The 17,673-nt window shown below is 46.5% G+C and overlaps 2 long non-coding RNA genes across 2 annotated transcripts; both read right to left on the reverse strand.

Moving 5' to 3' along the window:
- Positions 1 to 6,513: 6,513 nt before the first annotated feature.
- On the reverse strand, positions 6,514 to 9,224 carry LOC136295279 (uncharacterized). The gene is made up of 4 exons (XR_010722623.1): positions 9,151 to 9,224; positions 8,065 to 8,244; positions 7,381 to 7,958; positions 6,514 to 6,783 (listed from the first exon to the last, which is right to left on the reverse strand). It is a non-coding gene; the product is annotated as an uncharacterized lncRNA (long non-coding RNA).
- Positions 9,225 to 13,338: 4,114 nt separating this feature from the next.
- On the reverse strand, positions 13,339 to 17,130 carry LOC136295276 (uncharacterized). The gene is made up of 3 exons (XR_010722620.1): positions 16,961 to 17,130; positions 13,748 to 13,970; positions 13,339 to 13,580 (listed from the first exon to the last, which is right to left on the reverse strand). It is a non-coding gene; the product is annotated as an uncharacterized lncRNA (long non-coding RNA).
- Positions 17,131 to 17,673: the final 543 nt, after the last annotated feature.

Below are 17,673 nucleotides of genomic sequence, written 5' to 3' on the forward strand. Positions count from 1 at the left end.
GTTTGAATGGACTGCACCGCTACCCATCCAAATGGACACTTGTCCAGATGGACACCAGAGGCATTGACCCCAACTGGACACTGGTTTGGATGGGCACCAGAACCATAGATCCCACTGTGGATGGACACTGGTACAGACGGACACCATGGCCATGGATGTAAACTGGACACTGGTAGAGATGGATAATGGTATAGATGGCTGCCAGAGCTGTAAATCCCACTCTGATGCACACTAGTCTTGATGGACACAAGAGCCAAGTATCCCTCTGCTGATGGAGCCTGTTTTGAATGGACAACACAGCCACATATGCTAATTACCAAGCAAATGGAAGGAAAAGTTCCTGAAGATCTTGCATAACACAAGAGACCGATTACATGAAGTGGACCAGTGCATGTTACAATGCACTGAATTGCTCTAGCTGAAATCAGCTGTTCTGCAAAACTGTTGAAGCCTATTAAAGTTTCACAGAGCTGATTTTAACAAAGAACAATATGAGGTTAAATCTCACCCTTCGCAGCACCTCTTGCAAGACAGCTCGACTTTCAAGAGTTAGTGGTTCCTCATGAATAAGAGCTTGCTTTTCTAGGGTTCCTAGAATAGAGCCGAGATGCCACTGTTCAGATCCTGCATGTCCCACTCTGAAGCCAAAAATCCAAATACAGCACTCCTTCAGAACCCTGAGAGACAGCCATGGATCCTGGGGCAAAGGGATACACTGAAAAATTGCACCAAGACACCAAGAACAGTGCAGTGCTGGCTGGGAGAAGCAGCATTACTCTCTCCCAGAAAATGCCACGCTGCAGTCAGCTTAGTGCTTTAGAGAATATTACTGTCATGGGAAAAAAAAAAAAAATTATAGCTGTGGAATGAAGAAAAAAATCCCCAAACCTCTGTCCAGAGTACGAGGGTGAACATCCACAGCAATATAGCAAAATAAATGGGAACTTCAGAAAAAAACAGAGATAATAAAACCAGTCCAGATGAACAACCACCGTCTATTAGAACAATGCTTGCACAAAACAACTCTGGCGTGGAGCCCTTCTTCAGGATACAGTTATTGAAGAATATTTTGGACCACTTTTAAGTGCTGTACACCAAACTAAACCTAAGCTTGCTTCCATTTTTTAGACAGATTCTCAGACAGCTGAGTGAGAGTCTCAAGCACACACTCAGTTGTCAGATTTGCCTTTGCCCACCTTAGCAAGGAAAAAGCACATGTGGCCACTACAGGTCAGACCCAGCCCAAGCCCTGCCTGAGCCCCTCTGGCCACCCTTCCCGCTGCTAATGCTGACCCCTAACAGGCTCCAGCCAGGCCCGTTTGGTGCTTGGTTTGTGCACTCTTCCCATCAAATGGGAAGGAACCCTCCTGTGCCCTGGGCCCGGTGATATTTTCTTGGCTGGAATGCAATTTCTCACACAAAAGGCAGACTCGGTTGTTTTGTTTGGAGTTTTTTCCTAGGATTTGGCTTACACAGGTGATGTTCCTCACAATTGAGCACTACGATGCCAACAGCAGCAATACAGAAAACCCCTCTGGGATGGAGCAGCAGAAAAAGACACCTCCAGCCTTGCCAGAGGTATCACTGTTCTTTGTCTTTCAGAAAAAAAAACAGGGTATCAGCAGACAATGTGAAGTGGGCAAAAGGAGCAGTAATTGGTGCACAAGCAGTTGCGATTGCTGAAGCCTCGTTTGCTGGTGCAACACCAAGCGTCGCTTATGGTGTGTTTTATGTGGTCAACTGTAGTCACGACAAGCACAGACTAAAAAACTCCACCATACTACAAGCTACCAGCAAACAAGCCACACTAACTCTTTTCACTAATAGTTCTTATCATATCATGAAAATGGATCAAAAATAAAAAACAACTATATAAAATCCCACTCAACAAATCACAAAAACTAGTAAAAAAGATAAATCAAACCAACTTACTAAACTCAAAATTGTGTAACTGTCCCTAAACCTGACTAAAAGGAATACCTACACTATCTCATAAATAATAGCCAAAACTCTATAAATTTAACTAAAAAACCAAACTAATTAATATGAAAAAATCTTAACTACTAAAAAATAAAAGAATATCACTACCCCAAATAACTACCTAAAAAATGCACTGTATCAATACCCACGTTCCCAAAAATGCAACTTTTATATAAAACACTAGAACAACAAACAAACTGCAAAAATAATAATATCACAAATAAACTTAAATTAACAACACCAGAAAATTATTCCTAAATCAATAAACCCATAATCACTCAAACCATCAAAACAAAAATACCACCTATAAATACTCAAAAAACCAAAAGATCAGTTTAACCATAAACAATAGCTCCCAAATTGTCCAGAACTATAAAACATACACTGAAATCAAACAAGGCAAATAAATAAACCCCTATACTACAATAAAAAATAATCCAATTTTAAATATTAAAATATCCTAACTGATTAATTACATCACACTACCTCAAACCCACCAAAACAAACATTACAGAGCATAATAAAAACCACCACTAAATAATTAAAAGCCTACCCTATACCTCGCATTACGGCCCATTACACTATTGTAAACTTTAGAAAACATAGGCTTTAAAAATATAATAGCCCACCAAAACAAAAATTCAACTAAACTCAGTACAAGTGTTGATCAGGTTGGTTCCGAACTAAGAAAAATAACATTAAATAAATAGACCATATCCTTTATCATACACCATCTACAAACAAAAAAAAAAAAAACACCCCTACACAGTAAGTTATTAAGAACCACTTTAAAACCACTTAACAGAAAAAAAATTTCAAAAATTAAAAAACTGCATCTAACAAAACACCCAAACCTCCACCAGCCAAGCTAGCCCTACCCAATCTCAATCCCTACATACAATATACAAAACCCCAATAACACATATCAGAAGTCTGTTAAAAAGCTACTTAAATTAATTCTACCTCAAATATAAACAGACCCATCTACAAAGTTATCTTCACTCAAAAACCAAATTACACATAAAAATTAATACCAAAAAAGCTCCCAACAAAACACTATATATCACCAAAGAATGCAATATTGAATAAAAACCACATATAAATACCACTATTTAATAAAATCCCAAGTGGAGGGGGATTCATCCCAATTTAAACCTCTTTTTTCCTCAGAACCCCCATGTTTTTTTTTTCTAGGGGCACCAGGGAGGGGGCTGGCAAGATAAAATTGAAAAGGGAAAGGAGACCCCCCCCCCCCCCCCCCCCCCAAACCTACACTGGCTCACCTACTGCTGTTGCCTGGCACAAATATTTGTCCCTTGCACCTCCTTTAAGCAATGCCCCACATCCAAGTGCATCCAGAGCCAATAATCCCACCATCATTCCATGAGACACTCCCAGTAGCCAACCCTAAGCCCCTCTCCTCCAGCAGCTCCATGCCAAAGTAAACTGAGGGAGACCCCCTCGCAAGAAGCCCTCGGCAGGAGCTGCCCCCTCATCACCCTCACAGCTCGCACCTGGGGTTTCTGCCACTCAGAGTGTGAGGGCAGGGGCAGAAGCGGTTTGCCAGTCATCCCCTGGACACTTCAATGTCTGCACCTCACACACTGGGGCACTGGACTTTCCTTGCTATAGATAAGGACCCCTCTTTTCCTGCAGGTGCCCAAGGCTGAGATTGGGATTCCAGTTCCAAAATTCCATATGTGTGAGGTTCATAATTCCTAAGGAAATTCCCCAGCAATCATTACCCTTTATTTACAATTTTTGGAGGGGTGGTAGGTGGGACAGGATGGGAGGGTTCAGTTGTTTGGCTGACACTTTGTCTGTTCACACTGCAGAAGTGACATGATCCCTTCTGCTTTCCCCTGCTCCCACCCCCGGACCGGATAAGGGGGTCCTGAGGAGGAGGCCGGGGCGAACCCCGATAGAAGGAGAGGGCCCAGGGCAAGGGGCTGGGACTGAAGGGGATAAAAAGTCATCCCTCTGTCCCACTCCCCTCCCCCCAAGGGGGCTCACCCAGGGACCCCCTCCTCCGGAAGGAGCCCTTCCTAACCCCCTAGCCCAGGACCCCCTCCTAAGGAGGGGCCCTCCCTAACACTCAGCCCCGCCACCGTGGGACCCCCCGTCTCTAAGGAAGGGGCCCCCCTAACCCCAGCCCAAACTCCCCCAGGGGCACCCCAGTGTGATGTGGGGAAAGTCAGATCCCCGGGTGTGTCAGGCCGTGTTTTTAACTGCATGGGGGGACAGCCGCAGAGCAGGCCGGCCCCGTGTGGGGGCTCCAGCGAGGGCGGGGGGTGCCAGGCTCCAGCCCTCTGGGCTTTAGTCTCCCGTGCCCCGAGACCCACGGATGCGGGAGGAAGCGAGAAAGGGGATGACGGGAAGAGAGGAGGGCTAGCAGGGATGAGATGGGTTGGGCGGGGGTGTTGTCAGGGTGTGTTGGGAAGCAGGAGGGGAAGGGAAAAGAAGGGTGGGGGGGAAGAAGGCGGGTGGATGGGGGAGAGGGGGAATAGAAGTGGGTAGCGGGGTAGGGACAGGAGAGGAAGAAGTGGGGGGTCAGGTTTGGGGGGGAGAGGAGGGGAGTGCTTTGGGGACAAAGAACAGGAATACAGGGAGAAGAAAGGAAGGTTAGAAGGGGGGACAGGAGGGCAGGCCAGAATGGGAGGGAAAGGCTTTGGGGAGGAGAGGGAAAGGGGGGAAAGGGAGAGAAAGGAGGGGAATACGGGGAAGAGGAATGAGGGGTAGAGGGGGGGACAGGAGGGGAAGCCGAATCCCGTCCTGTCCCAGGCTATGAGCCCGGACAGTGGGCTCCTGTCTCCAACGTGCTCAGAGTGAGCAAAGGGCTGGCAAAGTGATTTCCATAGATTAAATCACTTCCTCCCGGCCCCGCGCACCTGATCCGAGCCCGGGACCCGCCCCTGAAGCGGCGTCCCTGGTACCGCCCGGCCCCGCCCCCGGCCGCCTCCAGGGTGTGCCTCACAGAGCCCCGGCCCTGTCCCAAGCCCAGCCCGGCCCGGCCCCCCGCCCTGTCCGGGATGCTGCATTCTGCGGAGCTTGGCTCGGTTCGGCTGCACTCGGTGCCGCTCTATGTGTTCGACGTGGCTCGGCTCGGTTGGCTGAACTCGGTGCCGCTTGCTGCATTCGGCCAATCTCGGCTCGGCTGCCTGGGGGTGGCGTGGGCCGGCCCGAGGCACCGCACGGGGAAGCGGAGCTGCCTCACGTTAAACACGCAGAGCTCGGTGTTTTCCGGCTGCCGAGTCCTGCAAGCCGGCGCACGGACACGAACAGGGGCACAGGGTCCAGCAGCACCTCACCAGGCAGTGACTGCACTCGCGCTAATTAATGGGCATGAGAGCAGGCAGCTGGGCTCGGCTGAGCTCGGTGCCGCTCAGCTCAGTTCGGCTGCACGCTGCCCAGTTCACTTAAACTTGGCTCGGTTTGGCTGAACTTGGCTAGATTTGGTTAAACTTAGCTAAGCTCAGCTAGGTTCGGCTCACAGATTTCCTCATGTCAGCTGCTAGTAATTCTACATGACACAAACTGTAGCTTTTAAAGGGCTTGGGGGTTTTTAAAGAAATGAAAATTTAAACTCAAGTCTTGGTACAGAGCCAATGGCTCCTTTAGGACAAGAATATTTAAATGTAGAAGCAATTCCCTTATTTGCATCTCATTTTTATTTACCCCTTCCCTGGAAATTCAATGCATATCACAAGGAACGTGCAGTTCTGGTTTTCCCCTGTACAGTATTTGTACAAAGGACCCGGGACAGGACGCAGTCATGAGTCAATTGAATAGATCCTGGTTCACCTTTCACAGGTGCTTGTTCTGGCACTGCATATTTGCAGATGTGGGGTGGCATGTTCAACTACCCTCATGGCCACATTCGAGAACAGCTTATCAGATTTTGCACATAGACTCAATAAGCAGAAAATCCTTTGGGATTTAGTTCCATCTCTCACCTGTTCCAAGTGGATGGAAGATGGGCTTTTGTTGCACATCACAGCAGCAGTGATGGATGAGGGCTTTTTTTAATTAAAAAAAAAAGGGTAATAAAAAAACCCAGGTCAGATATCAATGTCTTTCCAAGCCAATAAAGTTTTTTTAAACCCAAGAAGACCATCATGATTCCCGAGTTCAGTCTTTTATTCATACTGGTTTTGGTATCATGAAATCAGCCAGATTTTTCAAGAAATAGTAAATTGTCATGACTAAACCTCTGGCTCCTTGTCATTTGCACTTACAGCCCATTGTGGGAAGCTCTGCAGCCTTTTTTTCCCCATCTTATTTTGGAGAGAAGATGGATATTAATAACACACACGTCCACAAACAGTCTCTCTGGTTCTACAAAAAGTTAAAAATGTCAGTAATAAAAATGATATAAGTAATAATCTGTCTCAGACTGTTCAAGAAAAGAGAAACTGAAGCTTTAATGTTCCACTGAGAGATACTGAATAAAATCTTTCCCTTAAGTTTGCACACAGTAATAAAATACTGAGGTTTTTTTACCAAACAAGTCAGGTCTGTATGACAGCAGCTCAGGAGGCTTCCATGGCACACAGTGATGATGGCAGAGCAGAGAACGTTAAAGATGAAGTGTTAGTTCCCTGAATTAATGCCCTGATGTAGCCAAATTTTTTTTGCAGAGAGACATAATAGCTTCTTTTCCTTGTTTCTGAGTTTCCGAGTCATCCTGTAATTCATAACCTGCACGAGTGCAGACCCATCTGACATGAGTAAGTAACATATCCGGCTCCTGGGCTCCAAGCCACGTGTCTCCGTTGTAAACGGAAGTCAGGAATACAAAAACAGCTGTGGAAGAAAGATGAGAGAAAAATCAGAACAGATATTCTTCTCTTTCCACACAGTAATAAAAAACGGCCAAGCTGTTTACCTCCAGGACTACGTTTTAAAATAGTTCCCTAACTAGTTTTCCTAGATGGAAAATCTGGAGTGGCTTTGCCCATGCCAAGCCAATGATCATGCTCACAAGTGGGAACAAACCAGTTTCCTGTTAAATAAAATAGTTTGAAATCTGACCCGTCAGCTGCTATCATTGACCAGCAACAGGAATCAGCATCCATGCCCACACGGACCTGTTTTTTGCAGACTGTTTTCCCTCTTGGAATTACATTTCTTTTATACCTTTTGGTCCAGTTTAGTCCTTGAAAGGGAAGTTTCTTAGAGGGTGTGTGAGTGTTGTAGTGTCAGAAAACCTCACAGAGTAACCATGCTCCGTCCTACCCACCCCTGCCCCCATCCCAAGAAAGACACTGCTTCTGCTGTGGGAAGCCATGAGCCTGGGTGGATATGGGTAAACTAGTTTAAAACTGGATTTAAAAAGCCATGGAATTTCCTAGTTCCTCCCACCACTGCCTTGTAACGAGTGATAAGAACAAGACAAGGCACCTGTCTGGTCCGCATCCTCTTCCGTCGCTGGTGACAGGCACAGGGATTTCACAGGCTTGTGGAAGGTGCTGGACAGGGCCTGCTCCTCCAGTAGCTGCAACATGATGGAACTGAGCACTCCGAGCTCCCTGGAGAGCCCAGCTGAGGCGCTGCTGGCCTGGCTGAGCCGGGTGTAAAGCCTGAAGAGGTCGTTCCTCAGTGTCTCATCCCTGAGCATCACGTGCGCAGCCGGCAGGCATGGTGGGACGTGGTTCCGCAGCCACCTCAGGGCTGGGGACACGTCCTGCTCCCTGAGGAGGCTCTGCCTGGCCAGGGACCTCAGCAGCCCCTCGGTGACCACGTGAGTGGACGCACAGGTGACGGCCACTGCCTCGCCCCCAGGTTCACCAGCTCTGAGGGTCTCCCCTCCCTGTGTGGAGGGTGGTGCTGGGAAAACAGGGTCCCAATGGGCTGCATTTCTTCAGCTCAGACACTTCCACGTCTGCAGCAGTGTCACCTTCTTCCTCGTTTTTTTTTCTGAGAGTGATGATTTTTCTGATGAGATGAGGCTTGAGATTTGTTCTTGTCTTTAGTATTTTCTGTAAGAAGAAAACCCCACCAAAACAAACATCAGATACTCCAAAGGATTTTCCTGATACAAACTTGTGCAAGTAAGGTGCTCTCCTGTGTTGATTCAGTTTTTACCATGGTAGGCACCAGCCTCGTTAAGCAGCCAGATGGAGTCTGCGCTGTTCCAATGGGCTCCGGGAGCTCCCAGGGACTCCAGGCTGGAACTCTATTCCAAACTGGATCCCCCGGCCTGGAGGTGAGAGAAGCTCCTGAAGCCTTACTTTATTCCCCATGGATTCAAATAGCTAAATCCTCCTGTCAAAGAAATAACACCCAAATTCACTACTCAAGACACAAATTGAGGGTGAAAAAAGCCATTCATCTACCAGAGATAAAGAAATCCTCCTGGCCTTAATAGAGTTCAAACTGGACAGAGGATGAAATGCAAACCGACTAAAACAAAGTACTTATCAAATACGTTTGATTAATGTGGCCAAAACATACAGAAATTCATTTACAAGCTGAATAGGAAGAAATTTCCTCTTCACCTGGGATTGATTCTTGTTTTCTCTCATCTAAATTTGTTAGCCACAGAGTACGGAGTAAGGAAATCATTTTATTTATCACTTTGTTTTCCAGAAACCTGAAAAAAACCCCAAAACTAACCAAACAACAACAAAACAAAAGAGAAAACCACGTTTGGAAGGCAGATCCTCACCAGCAGCTGGTCCATCACCTACAGGCGACCATATCCTAGTGCACTTGCCTGAAACTGTCAGGGCGCTCTGTGCAGAAGAGATTTTTGGTGGATGTAAATGTATGTGAGGGAGAGGCAAGGGGAGGAGGAATGTTCTAGACAGCTCAAAGCCATTACTGTGCCACTTCCTGTGCAGCAGGTCCTGTGACAGGATGTGAATTGAGGGTGTTCGTATTGGTGTCTTTACCTTTTAAATTCCAAAGTGCCATTTTGCTTTCTCAGTTTTTCAAGGAAGTGGTTTTCAATTCATGAAGCCCCTCCACCATCATCCCTCCTACCACAACCTGAAAGCATCTTGATTCTGTTTTCAAAACCACAAGGGACACTTCAGAGTTCAGCAAGTTGTGCCAGTCCAGCCCTTGGTGCGTCTGGCTCCCTGCCTGTCACTTTTCATACTCAGTCATGCAATTACTCTACCGTGGACAGCAAAATTGTTCCCACTTCTCCTGTACTTCTCTGCTTACCTTTTCTCTAAGCTGTGCAGGACCCATGTGAGGTGGCTGTGATCCTGGATCAGCTCATAGGCAGCTCTGCTGGCATGGGCAGCACTTTGGAATATCTCCAGCATACAACACTGAAACAGAAAATATAACTTGTTCTTTTACCGTCAAGATCTAATTATCTAACTTGGAATTAGCAATTGGATCAACTTCAAGGTGAAATGAACACCACCTGCTCTCAGCAACTCCAGGGAAGGAAAGACATTCACTGTTCAAAGCTACTCTTACAAGAAGTCTCCAGGTAGCGAGAGGATTTTGTCCTTTTGTCCAAGATTTTGATACCTGAAATACTCAGGGTGGATGCTCCCAAACCTGAGAGCTACTGGCACATGAGTTTCCCTCCCGCTGAAGCGCAGTTCAGGTAACAAATGTGCTGCCTGGGGAATGGAGAGCCCCAAAAAAGAAAAGGCCCTGACTGTAGGCACAAAGGCACGGTGCCCACGTGAGGCTCTGTGATGGCAGCAACCTGTTCCAGTTGATAAGGGTTTTACTGGTTTAGACATAAGCAATATGTCTTAGATATATTGCATAGTTTAGACATAAGCAGTTTTTTTTCCCCCTCCACACATCCAGAAAATCAACAAGGAACAGCTTTTCAAGAAGACAGAGGCAGAGTCAGCTGCTCCTTTTTGCTTTGTGCTTGAGATCTCAAAGCCATGCAAACTTCTGTGCTTTGGGGTGTTTCGGTGCTTTCCTTTTAAATTCTTACCTGGGAGCCCTCATCACACAAAGGACTGTTGAAAAAGCAGAGAATGACCTGGAAAATCCTCTGGCAGTCATGAAGCTCACCGCAATGTTTGTCACGCAGCCCTTCCCCAAGACACCCAAGGATCTGCTCACGCTGTGCTTTGTACTGGAAGCCGCAAAGAAAAATACCACCATCAGACATTTAGACATTTCCAAAAAATAACTGTCCCTAAGAGCATAAAACCCGGTTCCCTGCCAGTGCCAGCTCAGGGCTTACCACAGCTTGTTCTGAACTTCTACAATTCCATTTCCACTGCATGTTTGGGCTGCAGACTGATTGTTCCTGATGGATGTTAGGGATTAAATTTGGAAGGAGTGGAAATTGAGAAGTTGCTATTCCTAAAACACTTCAGTGGAACTCAACATTACTAATCTAAACTCAGAGATGAATGGAAGCTAGCTGGGGCAGAATATGCTGTTTATTGCGCTCACAGAGCATACACAGCACAACTCACTGTGTGTTAGTATGAAGAAAACAACAAAGCCACCACAGGAATAGCAGTTTAAATTCCAATATGAAACAAAAGAAAGATGCTTCTAAATAACCACCGAGGGGAGAATGAGATTTCAATGTATTTTTATGGCCTTTTTCCATAAATTTCTGAAGAATTACTGGATACCTAAAATGGTACACTTACCTCAGAATCAAAAGTGTAGAAAAGCTGGAAAAAACTGGTACTTTCCTCAGGTCCGAGTACTGATGTGACAGAAGAAATCTGTTTACCTTTGTGTACATGTGCTCCTCTGTGAAGAGAAAAAGGTGGCATCATTTCTGCCACTCCAACAAACGGACTTGACTCACTGCCTCAGGTCAATGATAAGCTATTCAAACATTGTTTCAAGAATCCCAGGCTTGGAATTCTCAGCAACTGCTCAGCCTGGCTACTTCAAGGTATTTCCCACCCGGGGAACCCAGCGCACCCAGCCTGAAACACCACATTTGCTACAAAGCCGATCAAAAACTTGCACACACAGAGGACACGAGGCTCTAGCGAGCCCTCTTCGGGCAGCGGCAGCTCCCGGGGGGATGTGAACAGCAGACCCCGCTCCCAGCTGGCTCAGCCCGGACCCCGTGCAGCCCTCAGCCAGAGCTGCGGGAAGCTGAAACTGTCCCCGGGAAGCCCTGCCCGGACAACCGGAGCGTCCCCCCACAACCCCTCCGCTTACTACGGCCTCGCTCAGCTTTGCGGCAGAGAGCAGCCGCCTCCTGCTGCTGGCTACAGGACGGGGACGGCTCGGGGCAGCTCCGCCGACGGTTCTGCCAGAATGATTTTGTGTTTTCCTCCATTTCTCCGGGGCCGGAGGGCTGCAGGAAGGGGCGTGTGGGGACGGCGGGGAGCGGCGGGAACGTGGGGAACGGGACGGGTGCCCGGCACAAGGGCCACGCCCAGGCCACAGGCAGTGGCAGGACCTCGGCAGAGAGAGGCGTCCCCGCCGCTGCCTGTCAGCGCCGGCATGGCTCCCGCCCGGCTCCCGCCCACCCGTGGCGCCGGTGAGCCCACAGCCCGTGGCCGCGCACCTGGAAATGCCGCCGAAAATCGCGACCGGGCGGCGCCGGGGTCGGGGCAGGGCACAAGCAAGTCAGGTAGACGCCCCCGGGGTCCTTGCGTTTTTCCCGCCGTCTTTGGAAGGTCAAGCGCGTCGTGCCGAGCCGCCATCTTGGAAGTGACATCACATGATCTCTGCCCTTCTTTGCTGCCATCTTGGTTGTGGGTGAAGCCATTTACGGTCGTCCCACCATCTTTTTTATGGCATACCTAAGCCCCCCCCGGCGCCTTAAAGAGGCACCTGACTAATTCGACTGCCTGAACAAAGCCACAGCACTGCCGAGCCCACATCCTGCGTCCGCACACCTGGAAATGCTGTGTAAAGTTGTGCCCAGGCGGCGCCGTGGTCGGGGTCGCGCACAGGCAGTTGCCTGCCATGCACTCGGGGTTCCTGCATTTTTCCCGCCTATTTTCCCGCAAGCTTTGGACGGTCGGGCGGCAGCACTGTCCCCAAGCTCACAGCCCGGGGCTGCCACGGACCTCGGGGACGGGCGACAGCTGCAGTGCCGCTCCCTATCCACAGGACGGCAGCACTGCCGCACAGCTCGGCCCGGGGCTGCCGCGGGAGGATAGCTGCAGTACCACTCTCTGTCCACACGGTGACAGCCCTGCCGCACAGTTCGGCCGGGGACACGCATAGGGGACAGGCAGAGAACAGAGGCAAAAAAGCACGTGGCCAAAAATCCTCTCAAATAAATGCCCCAAAAGACCCTCAACCACGACTTCAAACATCCTGCCTCTAACAAAATTCAACCCAAAAAGGCCTTTCGTTTAAGCTTTGTTCCACAAAAAATAAAATTTTTGTACTTATTATTTTTATATTTTATCATTACCATTTAATTTTTATATTCATATCTACACCTAGTATATATAATACATTATAATATATCTCACAGGCAATATTGTAATTAGTTATATAATTGATATTTTTTGTATTTTCTATTTCTATTTTTGTTCCTTATATTTTTCTATTTTTGTATTTATTTTTTAAATTTGTGTTTATTTGTTTATATTTTAAATGATATGAATTCATTTACCTAACACATCAGAACCACCATTATTTATAATAAATGAGCCTGGTTTTCTAAAGGGGTAAAGATTTAATTTTTATTTAAATAATATTGGCATACTTTCTCTTTCTGTGCTCTTTCTTGGGGGGGGGTGTTTGTAGGGGCTTTTGTTTCAGATTTTTTTTCTCTTTGTTTTGTTCTGGATTTCTTTATTAGTAAACAAGGAGGTGCAGAGAGTTACAAAAGATAATGTCAACTTTGTTTTATTGCTACCTCTGAAATACACCTTGACACCAAGTTACGGCTCGTAATACTGTGCATGGGTAGAATTAGCCGTGTTAGGGGGTTGAAAGGAAAAAAATGGCACCACGGTGGTGAATAGTGTGAAATAGCTTCTGATTTACCAACATGCATCTGGTAGATTTCCTTGGAAATGTGCTCTAAGACGTACAAAAATTCTAATCAGGATGGAAATTTGGAAAAAATAAATATTCCCTTACTAGAAGCAGAGAGAAAAAAAAATCAAATAAAAGGAAGGAATAATCTCTAAATCCCAGCTTGCCTGGAAAACAAGCTCAGAAATTTCTAACACTGAAAACTTTTGGAACAGTCATCAAGTTGGTGGAAGTTCATGGAACAATGGTTTAAAATCTGCTTCCCCTGCTCTGAGTTTAAAGGGAAGTGGGAATTGAACAGGTCTAGTTACTCCTATCCAAAAATTATCTGTGTTTTGTGGGAGTAACAACCCAAAGAAACTCCAGTCTTACTTGTATTTGATATCTGAAACTCTCAGCAGAGTTGGGAAGTTTCAGTGGAACAAAAGAGCCACAATTCCTGCAATAACAAAATTTGACTCAACAAAAGTCAGAAATTTTATTTACAAATCTATGGAAGAGGAGGAGGATGACACCATGAACACACTCCAGCTGAAAGCAAGGATTTATTGGAAAAGGCAGGAAATCAAACTGACAGTCTCTGGTTATGGTCAGGCAATTATCCAGGAGTCAGAGAGAACAGTGGGAACCTTGGACTGGGATAAGGCCTTCCAATGGCTTCACTTCCTACTGGCTCTCTCCTTCTTGCCAACAACCTGGAGGAGGAAAAACAGCAGGAATAAAGTTACAAACATAGGCAGGCCATCCTTGGTTCAGGTAAACTGAAGTGCAGCTCCCAGGGAGCAAGTCCATGCTGTGCCTCGGGGAGCTCCGGGAATGTGGGATTGCCTGTGGGATTAAAGGGCTGGAAAAGCACACCCACCTGCCAGGTTTAGTGCTGAGACAGAGCAAGGCCTGGGCTCAGGGGCAGCAGTTAGAGCTGGGACTGCAGGAGAACACCCCAAACTCAGGTTAAACATCTGGCATGACATACAGCACGCTCCAGGAGAAACTCAGGTGGAAGAAGCCCCTGGATCATCCATGTTCTTTGCACTTGGCAGCTTTGCCAGGGCCTCCCTCAGAATTCTGACCTCACCGTGCAGCTCCTACAAAATAGGAGAACTTACGGAAATCATCCAGCAATCCATGGACTTACACTTATTAAGAACCAAAGCTGCAGCAAAATGTGCGCAAACTCTACTGCAAACCAGCAGGTCTGAAGCAACGCAGAAATTTCTTCCAGAGGGGGCATGTTGGTGTTACTGCTTTAATCTCCTGACACTAGAGCATATTTGTACAAAAAATTCATTGAAGCAGCTAAATTTAAATGAGATTTTTTTACAGTAAAGCTGGCCAAAAAGGAGTCTCAAAATTAAGATATAAGCCACAGAGTTATTTTTTAAAAAAAAGGTGTCTTTGGTGTGTATAACTTTCCAGCGCCTCATGTGTTCAGTCCTTGCCATTTATGTTTACAAAGTTGATGCTTAAGACCTTGTAGAAAGCTCAAAAAAATATCCAGGACAATCCAGGTGTTTTCACAAGTACCCTCACTATGGAGCAGTGTCAGCCCCAAGTGTTTGCTCCCTCAGCCCAGCCCGGAGGAGGGTCGAGCTGCTGCCCAGGACGGTTGCCAAGGGACCCACTTGTTTGAAGCTGTAAATGCAAGGGGCCTGCACTGGAGTGCCAATAAATGTGACATATGCGACTCTCATCTTTAACGGTGACTGATATTCTCAGGGAATCCACGTCACCTTAGATGGGGCATTCCACCATGGATTTCATCCCTCTGCATCTGAAACAAAGCCAGGACAAAAGTCAAAGGGCTGCAGGATAACTGGACAGCTCCAGACATCTGGTGGCAATCTAGGAATACCCTCTACAGCCCTACTACACCCTACATCACAAATTTCAAGTCCCCAGGACTTGTACTATTACCCCTACACCCAGACTGAGCAGCAAGGCAGAGCAGCTCCGGGCCAAACACACACCAACACCCGTGAGACAGGACAGGACAAACAAGGGGACACAACAGGGACACAAATCCTCTGGCAAGAAGAATGACCCTGAAGGAGCAGAGAACTCAGAATGAGATGACCAAGGTAAGACTGAAGGCGAGCTGACCAGGCTCAGAGAACCCTGCAGGAAGAAGATGCCAACGGGATGACTTATCCCAAGAGACGCAGAGACGGATGCCCAAGAATCCTACGGTCAGAATCCTCTACCTATCTTGGCATTCTTACAAGACCTAATCCACCGGAATGGATTAGGGCGGTGCACAGCTGGTGATACAGCTCAGAACAAGACCTGAAGAGGCATCAGCCTGCATGCTTGTGAAGGGAGATGGATTCTAGTATGTGTTGAAGCATAAGGTTTAATGACATCAGCACCTGGCCAAGGAATACGATCTGTTAAGAACAATGCCTAGCATTTCCAACAGGCCGTTCAAAGGGCTAAGTCAAAAGACACACCATATGAGACACCCAAAAGACACAGAGTGCATAACAGACAATTGACACAATACACACCAGGACTGCTCTGCCCTGCACACCTCAGCACTTTGATCCAAAATGAGACTTTCTCTTCACGTAGCCTAAGGGGTCACATCTGGGACATCCCTGTCTCTAAACCTGACTCAAAACTCCTCCCGGTGACTCCTGTCCTAGCACCCCGCTTTCATTCCCTCTGTGTCTCTGAGCCCTCCAATTATCTCTGGGATGTTCAGAGATGAGAATCCACATCATGTGCTAAAGAAGGCTGCTTCTGCCTCTGGGAATTCTTTGCTGTCTCCCGGCTGCTGTCTATCTAGTCAGGTACCATACAGAAAACCAAACATCAATGCCTGATCTCAGCAGATCTGTGTGCCGGTCAGTGGGAGGGTCTCAGTATACTACCTGTGGACCACCTAAAACACACAAACAGTAATGGATGCTTAGATTTACACCAGAAACACCACTACCCTGACCACACAAACACAGGAGTTTTAGAAAAGAAAACACAAACAAAAATCCAGTAAGCAAAAGCCAACTATTATTTCTCTTAATCCAGCTACCAAATACAATAAAAATAACTCCTATGTCCAGTCTCCTGAAAAAACCTCCAAAGTAAATACCCAGGACCCCCCACCCTAAAACTAAAAGATCCATTCAACTATAAACAGTATCTCCCAAATTATCCATAACTATAGAACACATACTATAGCCAAACAAGCTAAATACACAAATCCCTATAACGCAAAAAACAATAATCTGATTTTAAATATTATTATACCCCAAAAAATGAACTACTGCCCCTTACCTCAAACCCACCAAAAAAACACTACACACCATGATAAAAGCCACCCCTAAATAAATAAAACCTCCCCTATACCTCACACTACAAACAATTACACCACTGTAAACCTCAGGAAACAAACCCTTGGAAAACATAATAGCCCACCAAAATAAAAACCTCTAACAACAAAACTCAGTTCAAAAACAACCTAACCCACATGTAAACTAAGAAGCCTAACGTAAAGTAAATAGATCACATTCCTCATCATACACTATTGCCAAGCAAAATAAAGCTACACAATAAGTTATTAAAAGCCGCTTTAAAACCATTAAACAGAAAAAAATTTGGGAAAAAAAAAAAAAAGCTGCCTCTAAAAATACACCTAAACTTCAACCAGCCAGGGTGGCCCTACCCAATCTGAATCCCTGCACACAATGAACAAAACTCCAATAGCACATATCAGAAGCTTATCAAAAAAGCTACTTAATTGTATGTCAAATACAAACCCACCCATAAAGTTATCTTCACTCAAAAACCAAATTACGTGTAATAAATAATGCCAAAAAATCAAACAAAAGACTATATATCATCAAAGAAAGTAACAGTGAATAAAAACCACATATAAGTACCCCTATTTATAAAATCCCAGGTGGAGAGAAATCCCTCCTACTTTAAACACAAGCAAAAACAGAAGAGGAGTTTCATTATTCATTTTGAACTCTTTTTGCCTTCATAAGCCCTTTTTCTTCTGGGAGCACTTAAAAGAGATTAGCAAAACAAAGCTGAAAAAGAGAAAAATCCCCCCTACAACTCCACGCTGGCTTACCTGCTGCTGCTGTCTGCCACAAAGAAACACTCCACATCCATATACTCCTGCAGGCACTGTAAGAGGCTTTCCCACCACTGCAGCAACCCCACGCAGAAACTCAGCATGAGTTCCTCACCCTCTACAGCTCAATGGAAAAGTGAACCGAGGCTCCTCTGTTAAACCACCCCTGGCAGGAACCGCCCCATCATCTTTGTAACATCTCACCCCTGCAGCTGGTCTGCTCCCTCATTATCCTGACAGGTCACACCTGTGGCTGCTCTGTTCTCCCCTCACCGTTTACAGCTCATACCTGGGGCCAGTCTGTCCCCTCAATCATTCTGTGACAGCTCTCACCTTGCAGCTGCTGCCACTCCAAGTGTGAGGGCAGGGGCAGAGCGGACTTGCTGCTTATTCCCCAGAGAGTTCAATGTCTGCACCTGACACGCTGGGGCAGCGGGCTTTCCTTGCTATGGGTAAGGGTCCCTCTTCTGCAGGTGCCCTAGGCTGAAACTGGGATTCCACCTCCAAAAGTCCATATGCCTGAGATCCACAATTCCTTAGGAAATCCCCCAGAAGTCATTACCCTCCATTTAGAATTTTGCCTTTGGAATCATTGCTAACTTGTCTTTCTGTGGAAGTGTTTCAAACATTCATTGAGAGTTCAGAAGCCTGGTTGGCTTTTTTATGACTTAGCTGACAATCCCAGGCTAAATCCAAACACCCAGAATTAC

The sequence above is a fragment of the Chamaea fasciata genome, unplaced genomic scaffold (assembly GCF_029207755.1).
Source record: "Chamaea fasciata isolate MVZ Bird 193981 ecotype frontalis unplaced genomic scaffold, bChaFas1.0.hap1 SCAF_11, whole genome shotgun sequence".
NCBI lineage: Eukaryota > Metazoa > Chordata > Aves > Passeriformes > Sylviidae > Chamaea > Chamaea fasciata.